The sequence below is a fragment of the Tauraco erythrolophus genome, chromosome 20 (genome assembly GCF_009769465.1).
Source record: "Tauraco erythrolophus isolate bTauEry1 chromosome 20, bTauEry1.pri, whole genome shotgun sequence".
Lineage (NCBI taxonomy): Eukaryota > Metazoa > Chordata > Aves > Musophagiformes > Musophagidae > Tauraco > Tauraco erythrolophus.
The window spans coordinates 14,040,963-14,046,697 of NC_141484.1; the positions used below are offsets into that span (position 1 = coordinate 14,040,963).

Genomic DNA, 5,735 nt, shown 5'->3' on the forward strand with positions numbered 1-5,735 from the left:
TCCCCTTAGAACACTTCCAGGGATGGGGCAGCCACAACTTTCTGGGCAACCTGTTCCAGTGCCTCACCTTCAATATAAAAAAGTTCGTCCTTATAACTAATCGAAATCTACCCTCTTTCAGTTTAAAGCCATTGCCCCTTGTCTTATCACCACATACCCTTGTGAAAAGCCCCTCTCCAGCTTTCCTGTAGGCCCCCTTCAGGTACTGAAAGGCTGCCATAAGATCACGCTGGAGCCTTTCTTCTCCAGGCTGATCATTTCCAACTCGCTCAGCCTGTCTCCATAACAGAGGGGCTCCACCTCGGATCCTTCGTGGCCCTCCTCTGGACTCGCTCCAGCAGCTCCATGTCCTTCTCGTGTTGGGGACCCAGAGCTGAAAGCAGTATTCTGGGTGGCGTCTCAGAGAGCAGAGCAGAGGGGCAGAATCCCGTCCCTCGACCTGATGGCCACGCTTGTTTTGATGCAGCCCAGGATAAGGGTGGCTTTCCGGGATGCCAGCACATATTGCCGGCTCATGTTGAGAGTCTCATCCACCAGCACTCCCAAGTCCTTTTCTCAGGGCTGCTCTCAATCCATTCTCTGCCCAGCCTGTGCTTGTGCTTGGGATTGCCATGACCCACGTGCAGGACCTTGCACTTGGCCTGGTTGAACTTCATGAGGTTCTCACAGGCCCACCTCTCCAGCCTGTCAAGGTCCCTCTGGATGGCATCCTTTCCCCTCCAGCGTGTCCACAACACCACAGAATTTCATGTCAATCTGCACCTTGCTGAGAGTGCACTCGATCCCACAGTCCAGGTCACCAACAAAGATGTTAAATAGCACTGTCCCAGTACCGACCCCTGAGGAACACCATTCATCACTGGCCTCCACGTGGACATTCAAACCGTTGACCACAACTCTTTGAGAGTGACCATCCAGCCCAATTCCTTATCCGCCGAGTGGTCCATCCATGAAAACCATGTCTTTCCAGTTTAGAGACAGGATGCCGTGTGGGACAGTGTCAAATGCTTTTGGACAGTCCAGGTAGACATGTCAGTAGCTCTTCCCCTAGTCCATCAAGTGCTGTAACCTCATCATAGAAGGCCACCAAATTAGTCAGGCAGGATTTGCCCTTAGTGAAGCCATGTTGGCTGTCACCAATCACCTCCTTATTTTCTATGTGCCTTAGCATAGTCGCCAGGAGGATCTGCTCCATGATCTTGCCGGGCACAGAGGTGAGGACTGACTGGCCTGTAGTTCCCTGGGTCTTCTTTTTTCCCCTTTTTAAATATGGGGCTGTGTTTCCCCTTTTCAGTCATTAGGGAACTTCACCAGATTGCCACGACTTCTGAAATATGATGGATAGTGGCTGAGCAACTTCATCTGCCAGCTTCCCTCAGGACCCGCGGATTCACCTCATCAGGTCCCATGGACTTGTCCACCTTCAGGTTCTTAGATGGTCTCGAACCTGATCTTCTCCTACAGTGGGCGGTTCTTCATTCTCACAGTCCCTGCCTTTGCCTTCTGTGACTTGGGCTGTGCCGCTTGAGCTCTTGCCAGCGAAGACTGAGGCAAAGAAGTCGTTGAGAACCTCAGCCTTCTCCATATCCTGGGTGGCCAGGTTCCCATTTCCTTCCGGAAAGGACCTACATTTTCCCTAGCCTTTTTATCACTGACTATCTAGAAGTCTTTCTTGTTGCCCTTGATGTCCCTGGCCAGATTTAACTCTATCAGGGCTTTAGCTTTCCTAACCTGATCTCTGGTTGCTCGGACAATCGCTCTGTATTCTTCCCTGGCTACCTGTCCTTGCTTCCACCCTCTAGAGGCCTTCTTTTGTGCCCGAGTTGGTCCAGGAGCTCCTTGTTCACCCATGCAAGCCTGGTGTTCCTACCTGACTTTCTCTCTGTTGGGATGCACCACTCTGAGCTTGGAGGAGGTGATCCTTGAATAAACCAGCTTTCTTGTGCCCCTCTTCCCTCCAGGGTTTCATCCCACGTACTTTAGCGAGGACATCCCTGAAGAGGCCAAAGTCTGCTCCTGAAATCTAGGGTAGGGAGCCTCCTGTGCACCCTCCTTGCTTCCCTAAGTATCTGATTCCACCATTTCACGGTCACTGCAGCCAAGGCTCTCTTGAGCATCACGTTCCCCCCAGCCCTTCTTTGTTAGTGAGAACAAGGTCCAGGAAAGCACCTCTCTTCGTTGGTTCCTTTTCCACTTGGAGAAGGAAGTTATCTATCCATGCATTCCAGGAACCTTCCTGGATTGCCTATGCCTTGCTTGTTGTCCTTCCAACAGATATCGGGTGGTGAAGTCCTCCATGAGGACTGGGGCTCGTGAACGTGAGGCTGCTCCTGGTCTGTCTGTAGAGGGCCTCATCCAGCCGGTCCTCCTGGTCAGGGGGTCTGTAGCAGAGACCCTACTACTACGTCCCCTGTCCCTGCTCTCCCTTTAATTCCTAAACCCATAACTCTCAGTCGGGACCTCATTCGTCCCCAGGTGCAGCTCCATGCACTCCAGCTGGTATTTGACATAGAGGACAACCCCTCCTCCTCTTCTCCCCTGCCTATCCTTCCTAAAGAGCCTGTACCCTTCTATTCTGGCACTCCAGTCATAGGATTCATCCACCACATCTCTGTGATGCCAATAGATGATATCCCAACAGGCGTGCACACACCTTCTAACTCCTCTTGCTTGTTCCCCATGCTGCATGCGCATTGGACATAAAGGCATTTAAGTTGGCCCCAGATGAATCTCACTTCCTGGCTGGAGCAGCTGAATTCCCCTTCTTCTGTTCTTCAGGTACTTCCAGTATATCTTTATCATTCTTGATATTATCCCCCTCCCCCTTGAATCTAGTTTAAAGCCCTGTCAATGAGCCCTGCTAGCTGTTGCGCTAAGACCCTCGTTCCCCTCTGAGAAAGACAAGTCCTATCTGGTGCCAGTAGAGCCTGGTGCCATGTGACCCATCCATTATCAAAGAAGCCGAAATTGTGGCGATGACACCAAGCATGGAGCCACGTATTAATCGATGAATGCACTTGCTTCTTCCAGTGTCATTGCTCGCAACTGGAAGGATGGACAAAAAGATTACCCGTGCCCCAGATCCTCCTATCAGCTGTCCAGGGTCCCGAAATCCCTCTTGATCGACCGTGGACTCCGTGTTTCACTTTCATCTCCACCCACATGGAAGAGCAGTAAAGGATAGTAGTCCATGGGCTGTACCAGGCTAGGAAGTTTCCTAGCGACGTCTTTAACCCAGGCTCCAGGGAACAGCAGACTTCCCTCAGAGCAGGGTCAGCCCAGCATATTGGACCTTCTGTCCCCTTCAGATGGGAGTCGCCTGTAACTACTACCCTTCTTTTCTTCCCTGTGCAGGCGGTCTTGATACAACGGGTAGTCCTCTCTGACCCTGGTGACACCTCCAGTGCAGATGGTCCCTCAGCTACACCACCCATCAACGGGCCTTCCACCTTCAGAGCCTCATACCTGTTGTGCAGGGGCACCTGGGGAGCTGAGGTAGGCAAGGAGCAGGGGAGTTGCCTGTTGCCCCGAGCACGGACTTCTTTCCATTCCTGGCTCACCTTTGACTTACTGTCTTCTGCCACGTGGGGTGAGGAATCAGAAGGCCCTTTGTTTTGGTTTACCTTTCCTGGGTCTTCCTGGTTTGTTTTTGCTTCACGTTGGGCAGTGCCCGACAACCTCCGATCTTTCTCTTTCTCAGGCGCCTTGACACTTCTCAACCTTTCTACTTCCTCCTGCAGCTCTGCGACCATGATAAGCAGATCATCCACCTGGTCACACCTCACACAGCTGTTCTCACCACTTACCATGGAGAGGCTCAGGCCACTCCCCACAGCCTGAGACCTGGACCAGCCAGGTCTTCTGTGGGAGCTCTGTCTGCGCTCCCAATCCCTCTTGCCAGGTGTGGAGGGCTTCATCTTCCGCCGGCTGGTCACCATGGCTGAGTTTTTTCTGAGAGGGTGACAGCTGACAACTAAACCTCCCCTCTCAAGCAGCAGCTCGACGGCGCCCTTCTCCCGCGCCCTTCCTCGCCAACTGCCGCGCCACGCCCTGGCTGACGCACCATGCCCTGTTTGCCCGTCCTGGTCGCTCGCGCTCCCTGGGCGGGGCTTTATAGGGGTGGGAGGGATCGCCGTTGCTCTGGCAATGCCCAGGCCATGACAGCGTCTCCCGCGAGAGCTGCTGGCTCCTGGGGGCGGTCCCTTCACTCCCTCGGCATCTCCCGACTTTTCGAGAAAAGCCCGTCTCCGCAGCGGGTTGGTCCAGCTCCGACGCATCTCCTTTGGCAACTGACCTGGTCCAACAGGACCTAAAGATGGTACCTAAATCCATGCTTACTCCTCCCAGCCACCTTCCTGTGCTACCTATGCTTGGATTGAGGGATTGAGGACTGGCTGACCGTGCTTATGATTTCCCTGAGCTTCCTTCTGTCCCTTCTTGTTCCTCTTGCCCATGTGCAGACAGCATAGGGTTGAGGTGTGTCCTGAGTAAACTTCAAAACCTTGCAAGTTCTTTTCAGGACACTCTTATCTCAAAACGAAGGCTTACTTGGGAGCACACATCGAGCTGCTCACACTCACGCACCTCTGGCCATTATTGATGGCTGAGCGACGAGGATGGCATTCGAATCCCTGCGTGCAGAGCACAATGGATTATCGGTCCATCGCCTTCACCACTCGGCCACCTCGTCAGCATACTGTTCCTGCTGCTCCTGCCACTGCTGCCAATGCCTCCTGCTGCCACTTCTGCTGCTCCTGCTGCTGTTACCGCTGCCACTGATCCTGATCTTCCAGCTCCTGCTGCTCCAGCTCCTGCTGCTCCAGCTCCACCTCCAGCTCTAGCTACTGCTGATGCTTTTAACATCTACATCTTTATACTCTTTGTCATGGGAGAGAAGGAGCCAGCCTCCAGCTTTTGCCTTTTGCGACTGGTTCTGCTCTCCTGACAGCTGACCTCTGGGGACCTTGGCACATAGCTCTCAGCTTCATGTCTGAAAATGACTGAAGAGCAGAGCTCCAGCGCTCCTTCCTGGTAGGCACATGGGAGAGTGACCTCGGAGTGGCTCAGCACCCCCCAAAGGGCTTGAGCCTGACTTTGAGACTGAATTGTCAGCAGCCGCGTTCCCCTCACATACTGAAAGGATGCCACCAGCTCATATGGACTGGCGCACTTCCCACCTCGACAGAGCATGTCCTCAGGCTCGGCCTGTGGACGCCTCTGTGCTGTTCCTCCTGGTGCTCACCCAGGATCTCATCCCAGGGCTGCTTCTCTCCCGGCACAGCTAACAGTCAGGAATGAAGAGGGAGCTGAGGGGCACCAGTCTCACTGCACACAGCCCCTCTTTTTACCTGCCAGAGCTCCAGTACTGCAGAGAGTTGGCAGCACTGCACTGGTCCCTTGAGTCCAGACCTCTCTGTGCCTGGAAGGTTGTGGAATTATACACACAGTTACAGTTAGGCTCTGTGTTCTTGACAAGTTGGGAAACACCAATAAAGAGGATAAAAAAGAAAGGGAACGTGAGAAGCTGGCATAGGGAGTGTGAGAAGCTGACAATTAGCTTAGCAGATAGATAATAATGCTTTTTTAGGCATAGCCAATAGTAGAACTAAAATAGATGGGTTCGAATCCCATCCTCGTCACTCAGCCATCACTAATGGCCAGGGAGTGTGAGTGTGAGCAACTCGATGTGTGCCTCCAAGGAAGCCTTCTTTTTGAAGCCTGAAAAGTGTGGGTTG

The 5,735-nt window shown here is 53.1% G+C and overlaps 1 non-coding gene across 1 annotated transcript; it reads right to left on the bottom strand.

Annotated features, from left to right (window-relative positions):
• Positions 1-4,608: 4,608 nt before the first annotated feature.
• Positions 4,609-4,690, bottom strand: TRNAI-GAU (transfer RNA isoleucine (anticodon GAU)). Its single transcript has one exon. It is a non-coding gene; the product is annotated as a tRNA-Ile (tRNA).
• Positions 4,691-5,735: the final 1,045 nt, after the last annotated feature.